A 19,723-nucleotide genomic window follows, 5' to 3' on the forward strand; every position below is an offset into this window, starting at 1 on the left:
TCCCTTTGTCCTCCAGCCTTCCCGCTTTCTGAGCAGAGCTGTTAACTTATGACCTCCCAGACACTAAGTCGCGCTTGCTGTCGGAACACAGTCCGTCAGGCCCCTCCGCTTTTTGCAAGCCAGACTCAGGGGCTCTGCTTGACCGGCGAGCCACCCCTCCGCCCCGGCTCCCTCCCGCCGGTCCGTGGAGCGTGCACCGCCTCGCCGCCCTTCCTACCCTCTTCCGTGGGCCTCTCGTCTGTGCTTGGCTCCGGCGACTCCATTCTGCTAATCCTCTGGTGGTTTTCTGGGTTATTTAGGCAGGTTTAGGTGGAATCTAAGTGATCAGCAGGACGCGCGGGGAGCCCAGCGTCCTCCTACGCCGCCATCTTCCCTCTCAATCGAGGGTACATGTTTTTGATGATACCACCAACTAATGTCTATTTGCAGGTGCTGGTTTTCAGACCTTCCCCCCATTTGCTTTTATTTGTGAGACTGCCAGGTCTAAACACCCCAAAGTCACAGAGAAGAAGAAAGCAGGCTCCGAGCAGACATGCAGTTTGCCTGGGATCACAGAGGTGACGGAACCGCTCTATATCCTTCCTTACTTAGACTAGATTGGAGTCAGCAAAATTCTTCTGGAAGGAGAAAGATAGTAAATATTTTAGGCTTTGCAACCACACATGCCCTCTGTTGCATAGTCTTCTTTATCGTATTTTTACAACACTTTATGAATGTAAAAACCATAGCTCACATGCCATATTAAAACAGGTGGTGGGCTGGATGTGGTCCGCAGCCCACAGTGTGTCAACCTCTGGACTAGAACAACTTTGCTGATGAATTATTCGCATCTTAGTTTTTACCCTGTCCCATGAACCAGACAAAATTAAAAGTGCCTTCAGATTTTACAACTAGTTTTTGTTTTTGTTTAGGGGAGGTGGTATTTTTTGTTTGTCCAATAGCAATTACAGGATTTGGGGTTCTTTTTTCATAGTTAACTCTTTTCCCAAAGGTTCTAAGACTAAATTTAGAATTTATAGGTATCTAAACTAACATACTTCTGCATAAATTGCTAAATAATTTGTCTAGATTTCTATGAAGAGTAAAAATTGTGAGTCTGACCCCTTTGATTTAAAAATATCTTAAATAGGCTAAACTTCCAAAGATTTTACAGTGTGATTTCCAAAAATTTCTGGATATAAAAGGGGGAGATAATGGGGCTTTTGAGCTTCTTAAGATAAACTTGACTACTTGTCAGCCCTCTGTACTTAACCAGTGAGTCTCTCTCTGAAAAATTCATCAACCAGTATGAATAGCACACAGAGAAGTCGAAATGAATATAGAGAATCAGAGTCTTTTCATCCACATTCATTTGTCTGACTAGTCCTCGTAACTTTTTTAGGGGTTAAAGATCATTTTCCATGTTGACTCAGAAAAAGCAAACAGGAAATCAATACCATGTTAATAAATACAAGGGTCACCCTGGGTCAAAATAAGTCATTCTTCAAATGTTATTGGCCTTAATCTGTTATGGGAATTGTTCTTCTTATGTCCTAGAGTTATAGGAAATGTGGGGTTTCAGTAAACCAGATGCTAAGATGACTTTCTTCATAATCTATTCCATATGCTAATTGTTTCGCAAACCCACTCGTTTCTCAGCCAGGTGGGTCAGAATTTTTTTGGCGTAGTGTTGATGAAAAGCATACCCCATATGTTATACATTACACAACTGGCATCTATACAAGAGTCAGGGTCCATCCCGCTCCTCCTTCCCTCCACCTTCCTTTAGAAAATTAAGGATTGGCAACAGCCAGAAGCTGGAAACTGTGTGTGCTCCATCAGTCCCTGCAAGAGCACTTCTTGCAGTCAGTCTTTGCCTGCTGTTCTACACAGCCACCTGTTTCTTCTTCATGGCCTTCAGGGTCACCCTCCAATCTCTTTTGCATCTTTATACACTTCCTTAGTATTTTCCTCATTGCCCTTAAAAGAATTATAGTACAAAGTTCCATCTATAAAATATGTCATGGGGATGTAACGTACAGCATGGTGACTATAGTTAATAATATTGTACTGCATATTTGAAAGGTGCTAAGAGTTTACCTTAAAAAAATCATCACAGGAAAAAAGTTGTAACCAAGTATGGGACGTACACCAGATTTACTGCGGTGAGCGACTTGCAATATATACAATTATTGAATCACTATGTTGTACACCTGAAGCTAAAATAATGTTATATGTCAATTATAACCTTAGAATTTTTTTTAAATTATACTTTGGGCTATTTTCTATGATGTTTTAAATTTGAATCTTTCATACACTCCAATCCAATGAAAACAACCAGATTCCCTATTTAAAAGAAATAAAGTCTACCTATAAGTCATATTGAAAAGAAAATGTATAATACAGAAATTATCATCTAAGTATGTTACTCCTACTGCTGAATTCTTTTTTTGGTCGCTATTGGGGGTTTTAGTTATAAGAGGCTCTTCTTGGGGCACCTGTGTGGCTCAGTAGGTTACGTGTCTGACTTCAGCTCAGGTTGTGATCTCGCAGTTGAAGGGTTTGTGCACTGCATCGGGCTCTGTGCTGACAGCTGAGAGCCTGGAGCCTGCTTCAGATTCTATGTCTCCCTCTCCTTCTGCCCCTCTGCATCCCCTCTCTCTCAAAAATAAACAAGAATTTAAAACTTTTTTTTAATTTTAAAAAAGAGGCTTTTCGCTAGTACTTTCACTGTGTAGGCAAATAAAAAACACATCATAGAAACCAGTGGTTCTCAAAGTTTTATGTGCACTAGAATCAGAAGAACTGGTCAAAGATACAGATTAGCTAGCCCCAGATTTGATTCAAAATGTCTCAAGTCAAGTTCGGAAATGTGAATTTTAGCAAGTTCCCCGAGTAACTCATGCAGACAATCCACTGGACAGGTCCATAGTCTAACAGGTTAGGATCCTTTGGGAAACACTCTAAAAATCATTGGATAAATGTTGGGGTGAGTTTGCTTAATGATGCCACAAGATGAGAGTAACATAATAATCATCAGTTTGTAAAATTATAGGTCTTATTTGGGGTTCTCCGGGGGTGGGGGGACCAACAGGATGTATATATAGAGAGATTTATCCCAAGGAACTGGCTCATGGAATTGTGGAGGTGTGGCAACTGGAGAGTCTGGCAGCTGGAGACTCAAGGAGCTGCAGTCTGAGTCCAGAGATAGTCCACTGTAGAACCAGAAAAGCCAATGTAGCATATAAAGTCTGAAGGTAGTCTGAAGAAGAATTCTCTCTTGGTCAGGTAAGGTTACCTTTTGTTTTCTTCAAGTGTTCAACTGTTTGGATGAGGCTCACCCACATCAGAGAGTACAATAAGGTTTACTCAAAGTCCACCAATTTAAACGTAAATCTCATCTAAAAAAAATCCTCACAGAAACATCCAGAACAATGTTTTACCAAATATCTGGGCACTGAGGTCTAGTCAAGTTGATACATAAAATTAACCATCACAGTCAGAGTATCCAAAACAAGGGGCTAAGATTTGGGAGTCTTGGGTCATAATCCTGTACCTCTCTGATTATATGATTTGTCAGTTTTCCAGCCTTAGTACAATCTTTAGGATATAACTGCTAAAGTAAAATTCCCACCTTTAATAGGCAAATACACTGATTGACTATTTTTAAGTGTTACTGCACTGATCATACTCTCCCCCACCCCCACTCCAAATTGCCAGGAGAACAGTAGTCAACGCTTCTAAATAACTCAGTGTGGCTAAGGATATCCTCAGTTAACTTCTTCGTTTAGGAATCAAAGCCTTCAAATTCCTTAGTATCAGGCTCTAATTAATTGGATAAGCTAATATTATAAAGAAAAAGAGCACCACAGGCTTTAGGAATGGGTATAAGGTTTTCTCATTACTTTAAATGTATAGGTTGTAAGCTGAGGGTTCAGGAGGTACTTTCACTTTCTCTGCCATTCAATCACTTAATCATCACTTAACTTCTGTTAAGCTACTACCGTACTCTAGGTTTAATGTGCTAGGCTTATTAACATGGGTAAGACAGTCTCTGACCTCACGTGGGTCAGATATAATGAGAAAAAAACATACATATGGAAAAAATCACCCTAACCATTTACTGAGTGTCTACTGTATGATAGTGACCACGCTGTATATTATTTTCTTCTAGGCCTCACAAACTTCCTGAAGGCTAGTAAATCCCACTTTACTTTGAGAACACTGGGCCTTAGTGGTTCCATTTCTTGCTTAAGACTTCAGAGCCAGTTTCCAAGAGTGAGCTGTAAATCTACTATAGCATATTTCTGTCTCCAAAATCTACATTCTCATGCTACTATGGAACTATATTGGTCAATAGAAGTCCAATAATCATACCATAGTCAACACGGCATGAAGAAAAAACACAAGGATGATTGATTTGGAGAACATGACATTTAAACCGGCCCAAATGGGCAAAATTTCGCCATAATGAATTAAGAAGGAGTATTCTAAATATACCTAACAGCATAAAAACTGGTATGGTAAAATGAAAGTGTCTGTTTTTCTGTTACCAGGGGAAGACTGCTATACAGAATGTAGGGACATAAAGAAGAATTCGGAGATGGTGCTCAGAAGTATCAAGCCTTGAATACAGATTTTTCTCTGCAGGTATGGGGGTTTTAAATTAAGACTTTGCCATCAGAGGGGCACCTGGGTGGCTCAGTCATTTGAGCATCTGGCTCTTGATTTCGGCTCAGATCATGACCCTAGGGTTGTGAGATGGAGCCCTGGACAGGGCTCCACGCTGAGCATGAAGAATGCTTGGGATTCTCTCTCTCTCTTTCTCTCTCCCTTCCTCCCTTCCTCTACCCTCCTCCCTGCTCACACACGTGTAGGCACATACATACTCTCTCTCACGTAAAAAACAAAATTTTTTTACGAGTTTGCCATCGCAATGTGGATGGCATCCTGTCATATTGATATCATAGTCTGAACAGCCAAGATTCAACTATAGTTATTATTCAACTGAATTACTAACACTTTTCCATTCAATCAGCATTTACAAGGGAATAGAAAGCTCCTAATTTTATTTTATTTTATTTTTTAATTTTTTTTTTCAAATGTTTATTTATTTTTGGGACAGAGAGAGACAGAGTATGAACGGGGGAGGCGCAGAGAGAGAGGGAGACACAGAATCAGAAACAGGCTCCAGGCTCTGAGCCATCAGCCCAGAGCCTGACGCAGGGCTCGAACTCACGGACCGCGAGATCGTGACCTGGCTGAAGTCAGACGCTTAACCGACTGCGCCATCCAGGCGCCCCGAAAGCTCCTAATTTTAAAACTATAACAATATTAAAATCAGCCTGTCCATGAGTAACGTGATCATTCCAATTTTAAAAGGATCAGGTTATCATAAAATGTTTAAAATGGTATTTGTTTTAAAGGAGGAAAAATCTGTTAAAGGCAAGAGACATTCATATTTGCATAATAAAATGTTTTTATGGGTCAATAAACAAAGCATCTTCTGTGTATATTTTGTTATTGCAAGCTACAAATAAGTTGGTTGAACAAAGGTAAATACTTTCTTATCAGCCTTTCCTTCCACACACTCAGAGGACTCCATATCATCTCTGTCACCTCTGCCCTCGACAATGTAGCTGGCAATTCCATCACAAACACCAATGTGAAACAGAGAAACCCGGATCAGCTATTCAACAAAGTACTTCAACTTTTTCTGGAGAGCTGTGATTTATTTGGGGATGCTGGTTACAAGTTTCACACATATTCCAGACGATGGGTCCACATCATTCAATTTCTGTCCTTTAATTAATTGACATTATAAATGATTTGCAAGGTAACAACTTGCATTATGGAAGCTCACGCTTTAAGAGAAATGCCTATACAGCACTCTGTAAGATACTTTTAAAGTGAGGCTTAAAATAATTATCTGTGTATAATTCAAAAGCTTACTTACTTCTCTTTAATCTTTAAGTCTTTCAGATGAGAAACCATTAGTTCTTTCCCACCATTTACTTAATTGAGATTCAAAACGTTCCCTTTTGGAGGGTAGAGTTCAACAGAACTCATTTAGAGGTATAAACTTTGTTCTCCACTTCCTTCGTAACTTTGATTATAAAGAACTACCACACAATTGCTAGATGTTTCCTCAACTGATCATCAGAGGAAGCATGGGTCCTTGATATTCCCTTTTTAAAGATATTTTCGTTAGTTAAAACTTCAATTCCTTTTTTTAAGCTTATTTATTTATTTTGAGAGAGACAGAAAGTACAAGCAGGGGAGGGCCAGAAAAAGGGAGAGAGAGAGAGAGAGAGAGAGAGAGAGGGAGAGAGAGAGAATCCCAAGCAGGCTCCACACTGACAGGGTGGAGCCCAATGCAGGACTCAAACTCACGAACCATGAGATGATGACCTGAGCCAAGACCAAGAGTTGGATGCTCAACCAACTGAACCATCTAGGTGTCCCTAAAACTTTAATTTCTTAAGTCAATGTCCATCAAACTGGGTTCTGGGGATCTCCATGGGAATACTGAGGAATTTTCTTTTGCTTTTAAAAGAAGCCTTAATGATTTCCAAGCTTAATGATTTCCAAACTAGCAAATTTAACACACCGAACATCTTTGTTATTTTGGGGGCAATAAAGTGGGAAATGCAAGTTTTGTGCAGATATTCCAAATTATCTTGAGATTTACATGTACATTTTAATGATGAAATTTCCACAGGTAGAGTCAGGAAGAGGATATCCAAATACCAACACAAACAAATATTAGCAGAGCCTACATCGTTTCGGCAAGGACTGCCTAGTGAAGAAGTTACTCCACACTAGAGTATTCAGTGTGAAAATGTATAGGAGAAAATTCTATAACAGGTCAAAAACTATGACGACAGTCTCTAAGATAAAAGTCCAAGTTCTTCACTCCCGCCCCCCCCCCCCGCCCCGCAAATTTTGCTGTATCAAACACTGTTACACATAATTCAGCCACCACCTGGGGTTCAGAGACACACTTTAGAGAAGTACTAGTTTTGTTCAGCAAGGCATTCAACTTCATTGGGTATTAATGCGCCCACAGACATACACACGGAACAGCAGCTTTAGAAACCAGGGGTAACATAAAGCAAGTATCTAGAGCTCTCTTTGGATATACAAATCGAATAATGAATGTTATTTGCTCACTCAGAGTTTTTTTTCCCATAAAATGTTATGGAAGCTTTCCATTCTAAGCGCTCCTCTCCTCAGAGATCTTAGATCTGTCCAAACCTTCATTCTATGTGTTTCCCATTCTCTCCAGCACAGAGTAAACTTCTTATTACATAATCATCAGAAACTTTCATGGGTCTCTCAAATTTGTGTGTGTTTCTGTTCATGTGTATATATTTTTTTCGCTTCCAAAATGCTAAGAGATTCCGTTTGGTCTCCTGAAAAACTGAATAAATTCTTGGATTGAATCAGATCAAACTGCCAGTTCCAAATGTTGCCTAGAGCTCCAGAACATATCTTTGCTTGGAGAAAGCGTCCTGCGTTATTGGTCAGACTCGCTTTGGGTGTTCAGCTGGTTCCTTGCCTAGCACCTTGGGAAAGGTCGATACTTGTTAGGACGGGAAAAAGTCCTTTTCAGAACCACCTATTCCTTAAAAAGTGAAGAGTATCATTTATATTCTGAAAAGGGGTGACTGGTTCAACTATTGTAAACCAATTGTACAAAAGGTTTGTACAAAGTGTTATGCTTTGTAGCATGAAGCCGAAGCATTTGTCCATCTAAATCTTCTTTGAGCGTCTGTGCTCTGTGATGAGGATAAACAGATGAAATGGATGTATTTTCTCCCCTCTAAGTGCTAAAATGTACTGGAAGAGACAGCTATATAAATAGATAATTACAGTACTATGTCATACGTGCTACAAGGATATGTGAATATAGTGAAGTGGAACCCAAAGAAGCGAAGGATTTGTGTGTGTGTGTGTGTGTGTGTGTGTGTGTGTGTGTGTGTGTAATTTTTCCCTATTGCTGGCATCTCTTTCAAGAAGCCTCATGAGACAGAGGCAAAACAAACAAGTTCTGAATATGCGTCTGGAGGTAGCACAGAGGGGCAAGGGCTTCATTGTTCTGGGATTGAAGACGATGCTGATTACATAAGCACCATTACCTGCCGGTACTGAGCTTTGACTATTTCTAGCACATTGCTAAGAACTGAGGCTTCTCAGTGGCAGTGCCAAGGAAACTGTTGGAGGTTGCCAGTCATTTTAGAGAAACGCCACAGAACACTGCGTGCCAGATGGCTACTGATGAAAGTGATGAAGGTTCCCGCTTGGAAATGAAGTCCAATTCCATATTTGGTCCTTCTTTCCTTCTTTCTCTTTTGAATGCATAAGAGAGTACAAACCCAGCCTTATTCTATCTACTCTTGTCGCACAAAATCCCCATTGTCCTTTCTTCTTTTAAGAATGTGCTGGAGAGATGGAACCAAGTTAAATCCACTTTATCCCAAAGCCTGAGAGGTCCTAGAGCCCTGCCTCTCACTGAGTCAGGCCTTTTCTCTTTTACCTCTTCTTATTCATGACTCCCAGAAACGACTGTCAGTGGAACCCACTCAGGGTTGGCCTGCCAGGGACTCAAGTTTCTGTGAGGTAAGTTTTTCCCATCTCAACATCTCACAGAAGGGAAAAAAAGAAATGCCCAGCTTGAAATGTTTTATAATGGTTCTTCTTGGTAGAAGAAGTTCACCCAGTCTCTGTTGAGGACATTGCGAGCTTTTCTTTCTCTGACCAGTGCATAAGAGGACAATTGCTTCTTCATCACTTCTAACATCCTAAGTGGAGGGGGCTCCACTGAGACAGCAATCCTGGTCTACCTCCCCTTGTTTTCTTACTCTACCTCAGGGAAGTGAAGTGGTATTCAGAAAAATAAACTTAGCCTGTTTCTCCCAGCACCTTGCTTCTTTCACACTAGGAGCTAAGTCACCACTGCTTCTCCATGCCAGCACCTGGGTGGGTGAGTCTGCTTAGTCTGCTAAGCATCAGTTAGCCATCTTGCCGAGACACCTACAACCACTGTCCAAACTGTTTTAACAGAGTAGAGGTGACATTTTGGCACTCTATCTGCTAGAAGGTTCTTTCAAAGACCCCTGGCAGAGAAGAAGTAGTGACGTGAACTCCAAAAAATAGTCTTCACTTTTTCAGAGGTGATTTTCATTTGACAGAAAGCAGTGTGTTACTTTCTGTTCTTTGCCCTTGAAGTATAGAAGGCCTTACTAGGAGAAAGGGAAATGGCAGCAGATTTCTCAATCCACCATGAGGATTGATAAGAAAACCCTAAGATAGAGCAGATCAAGTTGGGAAACTCTACTTTTTGATGGCCTTCACTTGACTCTTGTCCTTAAAGATAGGTAAAAAGCATTCTGACATTCAGACATTCTGAGTTCACAACTGTCTTGGGCCTTCTCCTTCCTCCTACCTGCCGTGTTCCCATAACTGTATCTCCAAAAATCCTTCCTAAGCTTCCCAAGAAGTGTGCTCTGGTCTCTGACAGCCAGAATGATGTTACTCTTTAGTTTTCCACTGTGCCTTGTATAAAGGCATTTGAATGAATGAATGAATGAATGAATGAATGAATAATGATAAAAGAAATGGACTCTCCCTTGCTTACCCATCTGTAAAAGATGGAAACTTCTCTGCTCTTCCTCAGGATTACTTTTCTGCCCTAATGAAATGCCTCTGGGGCAGCTGGAGCCCAGAAACTACTCATTTGATAGCCTAATAAAAAGTGTGAAGAACACGAAACTTGATTTTCATCACACTGGACTTTGTTCTGCAATGCCTTGGACATTGGGGTTAGCATAAGGTCTGTCATATTTAGGTTTCAAGTATTTTCAATGGAGCCAGACAGCTGGACCGCCCAGCCTGAGACCAGGTCTCTACCGGCACAGGATGGTGAGGGAGAGGGCAGTGTTCCAGGCAATTTGGAGGAAGAGAGACTGAGCTTGGCTAGAAAAGACCTGAGAAAAGCAATTTTGATGCCTGGATAATCGCCCCCGTTGCTTGCAAAGCATGCCAGTGGAAACCTGTCCCAGGGGTTTCCAAGCTTAGAAAGTAAAATGATTGAAGCTCGATCCAGAATGAGGGTAGTGAGGCAATTAAGCAAGGGGAACAAGTGGGGCCTTTGCCTGGAGCAACTTCTGTCCCATCAATTGAGAGAATTTACTTGCCCTCAAAGGAAGGTTATTTCAGCACCTGGCACCAGAATTCTCAATATATGAGCTCTACAGTCTCCTTTGATCTGCACTTAGTAGTTCCTGGATTATCAGGCAGTAACTAAAGGAAAGAACATGTTGTCTAGCTGCACTTGGCCCATGGGCTGTGATCAGCAATGAGGGCTGCAGATACCACGTAGTTAGCCTGCTTCATGTACAGGCTTACTCATCAGGGCCCCCTTCCAAAGAGTCAACTGAAGAGATTTTAGTCACCTGAAGTTCAGACTACATCTATACCTATGCTGTGCGTTACTTTTAGCTTCCCGCATCTTTCATCTCCTAGCCCCCATGACAAGATGCCACCCAAAGCATCAAGGTACTATTTTTTTTTTTTTTTGGTTTTGTTTTGTTAGAAGGGGAGAGACTGAGGGTTCTGGCAGTCCTGAATTCAAATCTGTGTGTGATTCAGAAAAAAGTCATTTCATTTCTCAACTTCCTCACCTAAAAAAATGGAAATAGGAAGGCGTAATGTCATAGGTTTGTTATAAGGGCCAAATGAAACATTATCTATCAAGGACCACATCAGCATACTATACGACTGGCATATTGTAAGTGCAGAATAAGTGATCACTCTCTTCCCCGACCTCTCCCCCAGGCAGGACCTAGAGAGCCATTATAGACCAATGGTCCCCGTTCTGGTGGCATGATCAAGAGAGCCAATTGTTTAATTCCAGGAATTTTGTGAGCCAGATGATGCATGTTGGGAGCTTAACAACAGCCACAGTGGGAGTATTCACAGTGCAGAAATAGGTAGACGCTGTAAATCAGGCTTTCCATCCACCTAGCCAGATATCTGGTTTATCAACATACTACCAGTGGTTGTCAAGGTATGATCCTAAAACATCAGCAATCACATTACCTGAAATCTTTTGGACATGCAAATTATCCAGTCACACCTCAATCCTAATAAAACCCAAACTCTGGGTGTGGGGCAAAGAAATGTGCTTTAATAACCCCTTCTAGGGACAGTTGTATGTGGCATGTTAAATAACTCGCAGGCAGGTCAGTGTGGCTGGAGCCAAGTAAGCCACACAGAGAGTGGTAAGAGGACGGTGGTAGTGAGGGCTACAGAACACTTTGAAGATTTTTACTTGAGTACCAGTGATAAGGAAACAACCAGAAAGTTCCAAGCAGAAGAACACGTCTTTTAAATCTCACTTTAAAGGACTGTTCTGATTGCTATGTTGAGAACAGATAGTAGGTACCAGGGTAGTAAGAGAAGACAGTAGCTGGTAAGAGAACAGGATGATAGAAATATACATGTTAAGAGGTGGTGGGCTTCCAGCTATATTTTGGAGCCAGAGCCAATAGGTTTGTTGTTGAAAGTTTAGATGTAGAAAGTAAGAAAAAGAGAGGAGTCAAGAATGACTCAAAAATTCTTTAGCCTGAGTCACTAGAAAGACAGATTTTCACTGAGATAGAAAAAGAACAAATGAGCTGATGAAAAGCAGCAGGTTGGAGATAAGGAAATCAGTCCATTTTGGACATGATAAGTTTGGGATTCTATCAGACATCAAGAGGAAATGTCAAAGAGGCCATTAGAACTCATCTGTAGCTTGGGGGAGGAGTTGGGCTGAAGACAGCTTTGGAAGTCATCAGCTTCCAGACAGTACTTGCTGAGTTGGTGTAAAATAGTGAATGCAGATGGAAGAAGTGGGTCCTGACCTTAGGAAGTGTAGAGTCTGGATGATGTGAGGGAAGCAGCAAAGGACACAGAGAAAAAAGAGTCAGTGAATATTATTAGTTCAATACAAATTATGGATGCCTTCAGAGAGTTGAAGTAATACACTGCAGGGGTGCCTGGGTGGCTGAGTCAGTTGGGTGTCCAACTTAGGCTCAGGTCATGATCTTGTGGTTCATGGGTTTGAGCCCCACATCGGGCTCTGTGCTGACAGCTCGCAGCCCTGCAGCCTGCTTCAGATTCTGTGTCTGTCTCTCTCTACCCCTACCCTACTCATGCTCTGTCTGTCTCTCTAAAAAATAAACAGAAAGAAAGAAAGAAAGAAAGAAAGAAAGAAAGAAAGAAAGAAAGAAGAAAGAGAAAGAAAGAACGAGAAAGAAAGAAAAAAGAGAAAGAAAGAAAGAAAGAAAGAAAGAGAAAGAAAGAAAGAGAGAAAGAAAGAAAGAAGAAAGAAAGAAAGAAAGAAAGACAGACGGACAGACAAGACAAGACTGCAAGTAGCTATACAACTTCAGTTGATGTTTCCCAGGGCCTCCTAAGTCCTTTCTTAGCCATCAGTGAGTAACAAAGTCTTTACTTACAGCCTTGTAAGTTCAGGCAGTGTTGAGTTGCATGTGAAGGGTGGCCCACTAAGCTCGCCTTCTCTTCCTTCACCCACTAAGATCCTTCAGGACTTACTTCTCCCTAGGGAGTAGAAGAGTTGTTACCACAAGCTAACCACAGCTGGCAGCCAGCTCAACACACCAGTCTGAAACCACACCTGCGTTTGTGAATGTTTTTGCTTTATCAAAAGGAACATGTAATCATCTTAAAAATGTAATTCTTCATCTTTAAAATAAGCTGGAACAGTCAAACCTTCTTGATCTCACAGCGCTTTTACAAGGACAGTTTAATCAATTACCTTTAAGCTTTTAAAAGTCTCTGACTCATTTGAGCAAGTGGGGAAAAAAAGACAAAACATCAGTATCTCGCTGGAAAAATACTGTGGTTAATGGTACTGAAACAAAAATAACACTCAGATAAAGGCACCGTGTTCCCCAAACCAAGCGTATGCCTCATCTTTTTCTAAAGCAATCTTTCTGCACTGGGGACTTCATGCGTCGTAAATGTTTGCAACCTGCACGATATGCCCTTGGACTGGCTCCTCTCTCTGATCATTTGTTTCTTCCCGGCTAAAGTGAGGATAATGATACCTATGCAATAATGTGTGTGTGGGAGGCACCTAACACAATGCTGGATACTCAAGGCTCCCTTCCATTGTCCTGGAAACAAACATGGCCCCAAGTAGCTGTAATGACCACTTCATACTTTCAAGAACCGCGGTTGACAGTGCTTGCAAGAGAAGATGTACTTGGGAGGGTTTTCACCCAAGCGGAATATTCTGACTCAGTTGTTTATTTGCAGAGAATATTAGGGACACAGCCTCATCAAAACTCCTATGGACAAAATGTAGAAATGACTTTTTAAAAAATTACAAAGTAACATGTAAAGCAGATATCATTGACCTTCTATCCAAACCATGACTTTCACCATGACTCTGAAGCTCTTCCTCAAGAGATGGATTAAGGATAGCTATTTCCCACATTATTTGAGGTTTTCTAAACTGAAAATTTAGTGCTTAGCTTTGTAACCTAGTCCAAACGTACAGGTCAAAAAGTATTATACATTTGTGCAAACCTATATGAACGCACAACACCAAGAGTGAACCCTCATGTAAACCATGGACTTTGGGTGAAAATTGGTGCCAGTGTTCATCAATTATAACAAATATATCAGGCTGTAGGGGACGCTGATAGTGGGGGAGGCTGTTGGCTGTGTGAGGCAGGGTACATATGAGAAACCTCCGTACCTTCCTCTTAATTTTGCTGTGAACCTAAAACTGAGCTAACAAATAAAATCCACCTAAAGATTTTAAAAGCAAAACAAATTATATTCAAAAACATTATTTAAAAAAAAAAGTCACCTTGAAGAAACATGTACCCATCTTTGTGGTCAGTAGGAGGCTCAATGATAGAAGGAAAGAGTTCTCAAATATGGAGCCAAACTTAAGGAAGCTGTCTTGCTCAAGGTAGAAAGCCAATGAAATAATATCCCCAGGCATGAAGGTCTGAGAGGAGCTGACTGAGCCTCCCATACACAGATAAAATTTGGTATGTGAATCACGTTAAATGCAGTTTCTCCAAGTAGCCAACTCCCCCATGTGTTAGACTTCCCCAAGGAAAACCTTCCATCTTACTTTACACTACCTCTTTCTAGAAACTTCATTAAAAATAAATAACCTAGAAAACAACAAGCAATAGGGCAATTATGGTCACTGTCTTCTGTGAGAACATATCCAAGGCAACCCTCATTTTACCAGCTCTGAAGGAAATTCACAGTTGTTTCTTGAACACCCTCTTGTTCCTGAAGCCCTCCTACCTTAGCTTCTGTGACAATGTTCTTCTGGAGCTCCCCCTGCTTTTCTGAAAGGTCCTTTTCTGTTTCCCCAGTGAGTTCCTCTGCCTCCAGCTGCCTCTAAAAGGTGAGGGCTATTCTGCTTTTCTCATGCTACACATGCTCACTCTTGGATTCCCTTTCTAGGCACAAAGGGGCACCTGGGTACCACATCTGTCTGTGCTGGGGTTTCAGGAGATGGTGCTGGACCCTGGGACCAGAAAGACCTGGCTTGAAACTTTGAAGCAAAGGGGTAGCAGAGTTGAATGGGGGACCTGTGCCTGCACTACCAGCTATAAAGAAAATTAAGAGCCAATTTTTCTGTTGTTCTGACTTCGTTTACCACTTCTTTGGTGAGGAATCCTCAGACCTCTATCTCCAGCACAATATTTCTCACAAGCCTTACAACCTTGTATCTCCACCTGAATATCCTTCAGGGAACTCCAACCAAAAACATCTAAAATCCCATTATTCACCTTCTAATTTCAAATCAACTTCTCATTGTTTTGGGGGTTTTTTTTTTGCACTTTTTTGGGGACAACCATTTACCTAGTTATCCAAGGTAGAAACCTATTCCCAGTCTCCCCCACTCTCATGCCCTAAATCCAATCAGAAATCTTATAAATGCTGCATCCAAAATGTTTTCTGGGTCCATCACATCTTTCCAACACCAAGTAAAAGCAGCATGAAGTTCTATAAGCTGTGCTGATCTGGCCCCAGGCCAGCTCTAGTGATTAAATCCAGGATACAGAGGACGTGACGGTGTCCTTTAAGGAGAGCTCAACGGACACATCACCCTTCTGGCCGCACACATTTTTTTCTTTCAGTCATTAGTTTCTACCCCTGTAGTAAATTGCCAGGCAGTTTTAATTTTCCCTGACATCTTGTATTCTTCTTACCCTCCCAATTTCCCTTTTGGCATGTAATCGTCTCTTGAGAAATCTAGGATTTGGGTCTTTGCTAGGCCAATGCCATCATCATCTATGAGCTATGGTGAAGGGGTCTCCTGAGAAGCAAAATGATACTGCGGCTCCAGGACTGTAACAAGCTGTACTTGCAGAGGTTTCCAACACCAAGGGCAGATATGGCCTTGGGCCCTCTGTCTCTTGGGAGGACAGGACCACAGAAGAGATGTGCATATAAACTAGGGCAAACACTGGAACAGGTTATTAGGCATTTCCTAATTTGATTAAGGAAGGACCTAGGAGTCCAGTTTCCATTTGAGTTCTCCAAAGAGATAAAAAGATGTCGAATATAAGGATAGTCAGGAGTTGGGAAAAAGGAAGGCTACAGCGTAAGTACATCTCCATCCCTATCAACAGAAATAAAATCTAGAAAGAATTGTCAACTCTCATGAAGCTGAGGCATAATCTCATGAATTATTCTATGTATTTTTAATGAGAATCTACTCTGGCTAGGCAATAGGATAGATGGATAGAGCTGCAAATAAGATAACCATGATTGCTGTCATCAACAGGTTTACAGCATAAAGGTAGCTAAAAATAAGGAAACAAACACAAAGCATTGTCATTAGAAATGTAATAAGTGAGATGTAGGGGAAGTGAGAAGGAGATTATATGTGGACATATAAAATGGGTACAGAAATGGATTTAGAAGAGAATGAAGAAAATCTTGCTAAAGGAAATGATCTCTAAGTTGAAACCAGAAGGTGCTTAACAGTTAATCATGGTGCAGCAAGAGCAATATGGATGGGGGTGAAAGGCTCTGGAAGAAGGGAACAGTATGAGCAAAGGCCCAGAGATGAGAAACAGCTTGGTTCAGCCTCCAAAAGAAGTTCAAACTGGCTGCTGTAAAATTCAGACACAACAAAATGAGACAGGAGACCAGACAAACAAGGTTTGGGCTTTGATGTCTCTTATTAGCCACATGAAGAAATTTCGACTTTGTCATGTTTTGTGTCAGAGAAATATCCCTCTTCAGTGGGGAGAATGGATTACAGTGGAGAAGGGTTATATATTAGGAGGTTTACTACAGAAATTTGGAGGAGAAATCATGATGACTTCCATTAGGGGAATAACAACAAGGATGTAAGTGAGTCGCTATGTTTAAAAGATATTTAGGAGCTGAAATCTAAGAATTGATGAGTACATGTGAAAGCTGAAAAGAGAAATGAAGGGTGACTCCAAACATCTGTGCTTAGCAATTTGTCGGCAGGGAATCATATCTGCTACGATAGGAAACTAGAGAGAAAAGAAAATTTAGGGAATGAGAAGAAGAAGAAGAAGAAGAAGAAGAAGAAGAAGAAGAAGAAGAAGAAGAAGAAGAAGAAGGTGGAGGAGGAGGAGGAGGAGGAGAAGCAGCAGCAGCTGAGTTTTTGATGTGCTAACTTGCACATTGGGCAGGATATTCTTGTGGAAGTGTGCAGTAGACACATAAGTATGGATGTCAGGAAAGACAAGTGGACAAAAGGTAAACATGGGTCAATCAATAGCACATGACAGTGCATGGGAGAGGACACCTACCATGGAGAAGGGGAGGGCTGAGACTCTGACCCCTTAAACGGGGCTAGGAGTGGGCCTTGCCAAGGGGACTGAGGAGATGCCTTCAGAGGAAGAAGGGGAGTGCTGTGGTCTAGAGAGCAAAACCTCTCAGAAGGAGGGAATTTTCAACAAGACACTTGAATTTTCAAAATCCAGAATCTATATGTGCTGAGAGGTGAGGATGTTCAACATAAATCACATGACAAGAGCGGGTTGAAGAACAGTGTGTGAGGCATAATTTCCTTGGGTGTGGGTTTTTTTTTTTCCATATTGAATTGAATATTTCTGCAAGGACAAACAAGAAACTATCAAAAAGAGGTCCTTAAGAAACTGATCCTGGGGGTGCCTGGGTGGCTCAGTCGGGTGGGCGTCTGACTTCAGCTCAGGTCATGATCTCACAGTCCGTGGGTTCGAGCCCCACATCGGGCTCTGTGCTGACAGCTCAGAGCCTGGAGCCTGCTTCGGATTCTGTGTCTCCCTCTCTCTCTGCCCCTCCCCTACTCATGCTCTGTCTCTCTCTGACTCAAAAGTAAATAAAAACATTTAAAAAAAAAGAAAGAAAGAAAGTGATCCTGGAGAGTCACAGACAGCAGGAGGTGACTGAATCACCACTCAGTGATGGAACAGTGCACCTCGAGTATGTCTTGTTTTTGTAAGTAAGTTCAAGTCAGTTGAAAAGGGTGAGCGTGGCTGAAGGTATCAATGGGACAGAGAAAGTAAAATCAAAATGTAAGCCATTCATTAGCTTTGCAACAAGGAGATCGTTAGTGAGTTGTCAGAGGGATGGGACTTGGAGAAAAGGCACAGGAGGTAAGCCTGGACAGTAGGAGAGGCATCTCTCTCACTGCAAAGAACGTGAAAAGCAAAGCGTGAAGACAACACGGTTAAGTCCGTCAGGTTGCCAACATTCATATGCACCAGTGGCCTATGCTCCAGAAATTTCTCTGGGCCCAAGAAAAATATAATAAAATTCTACACTGCAGGCCTATAGCAGAGGAATTTGGAGTTTCAATATTAATATCTACAATAAAAACATCCTCCCCTGTGTTTGTGGAAGATCTTATATACAATTAGTGCTTTGGAAGGGATTGTCATTTGTATGTGGGTAAGTTGTACGAATTGTAAACTTTATTTACACCCAAGAAATCATGCAATATGCCAATATTAAATTATTTTACGAGTAATAATATGAGTCTATGTCTTGTTTGTCTTTATGTACTTGTATTCAGCACAGGACCCAGCAAAGTGTCACTGCTCAATTAAGGTTTAATAAACAAATGAAGTGTAATTCTGAAAAAAAGTTGGTGCTTTATTCTGACCTGTACCACCACCAAAATTTTTTGAATGTATCTGTATACATATATAAACTGCCATGCAGACTTTATTACTGAAAGCCTATAAAGAAGCAAATGTGAGACACCTGGGTGGCTTACTGGGTTAAGCGTCCGACTTCTGCTCAGGTCACGCGTGATCTCACAGTTCGTGAGTTTGAGCCCTGCGTCGGGCTCTGTGCTGACAACTCAGAGCCCAGAGTCTGCTTCACATTCGTGTCTCCTCTTTCTCTGCCCCTGCCCTGCTCAAGCTGTCTCTCTCTGTCTCTCAAAAATAAATAAACATTAAAAAATGTTTTTTAATAAAAATAAACATAAAGAAGCAATTGCAAGGGTGCTTTGGGAAATGGAAAAAAGAAGTGACTGCAAAATCTTTTAGTGCACACTGGACTGCGTATATTTAACTCTATCTTGCTCACTTTGGTGTTGGTCATGACTTCAAAATAATGGCACAACTTAATGCTTTTTCACACCTCAAAAGAAGGTTACACCCCTCATGCCAGCCTGCAGTGCACAATTATAGGAGAGAAACCACAGGGAGTAACCAGTTGCTAACAAGCAAGCCCCAGAACATCCGAGGATTTGTACCAATATATTCACTCCCCAGAGCTGCCCAGTGCAAATTCAATCAGACCTTTCATTTATGCATCCTGATGGCAGACTGTTCCGAAGGACCAGACTGCTCCAAGGATTGCAGCGATGAAGTTTTGTACGTCGAAATAACTGGCTCCATTATTTTTTTTTTTCTCCTCCTTGGCTACAATGAGAAGTCATTACCATCTGAGGGCTATTTACCAGTCTGTACAAAAGGAGTTAAACTGTTGAGCTAACAGATTGGAAATATGTCCACGTAACACAATTTGCTCTCCCCACTGGCGCACATAATGGCAGCCTAGAAAAAGGGCCAGGAAGGTAAAACACATCACAGCCACTTAGCGGCATCCCAGGTGGGCCAGCTCTGACGGGGTTACGGCAGACTGACCAGAAAGCCATTACTGATCTGAGCTCTCTGATTTTACTCAACAGGAAGAAGACCTTTTGGAAGTAGTAGATTTACTTTTTCAAGTAAATTGAAAGGCTGGCCCTTACACAGAGCAGTCCCCATCTCAATTATAGAGATGGCCACACACTAAGACTGGCGCCGTTCGGTGGAGACATCCCTTCTGAAATCCCAGGTGCTTCATTTTGCTCTCCTTCTCACTGCACACGCCAGCACTTTGACAAGCTAACCTCTAGCAAGGTTCTCTCTTCTCCCAGGCTTAAGAGATTTGACAAGAAAAAAAAAAAAAGAAAAGAAAGAAAAGGACAAAAGGAAAAGAGTGAGCAATGAGGCAAAGTTAGAGGGTGAGCAGGACAGGATAGAGGTCTCCATGTGGGTGGGTGTGACATCTCCATTCTGGAGAGTGAAGGAGATGTACAAACTCACTTATGCTCCCCAATATATTCATGAGATAGGCATTTGTTTTTGCTTTGCAAAAGCAAGGAAGCAATCACCTGACATTTTGTCCCACCTTTTAAGCCTCAACTTCTGCATCTGCAAAATGGGAATAACAT

At 41.5% G+C, this 19,723-nt stretch overlaps 1 protein-coding gene across 10 annotated transcripts in view; it reads right to left on the reverse strand.

Annotated features, from left to right (window-relative positions):
* LOC147584351 (uncharacterized) overlaps nucleotides 1-19,723 on the reverse strand; it is a 477,282-nt gene that overhangs the window by 355,949 nt on the left and 101,610 nt on the right. For all 10 annotated transcript variants that reach the window (XR_015248644.1, XR_015248641.1, XR_015248642.1 and 7 more), the window contains one exon: nucleotides 12,486-12,588. The gene's annotated coding sequence lies outside the window, so the exon portion shown is untranslated. The remainder of the gene's footprint in view (nucleotides 1-12,485; nucleotides 12,589-19,723) is intronic.

This window comes from Puma concolor, chromosome A1, assembly GCF_028749965.1.
Source record: "Puma concolor isolate L17-30 chromosome A1, mPumCon1.1.hap2, whole genome shotgun sequence".
Taxonomy (NCBI): Eukaryota; Metazoa; Chordata; class Mammalia; order Carnivora; family Felidae; genus Puma; species Puma concolor.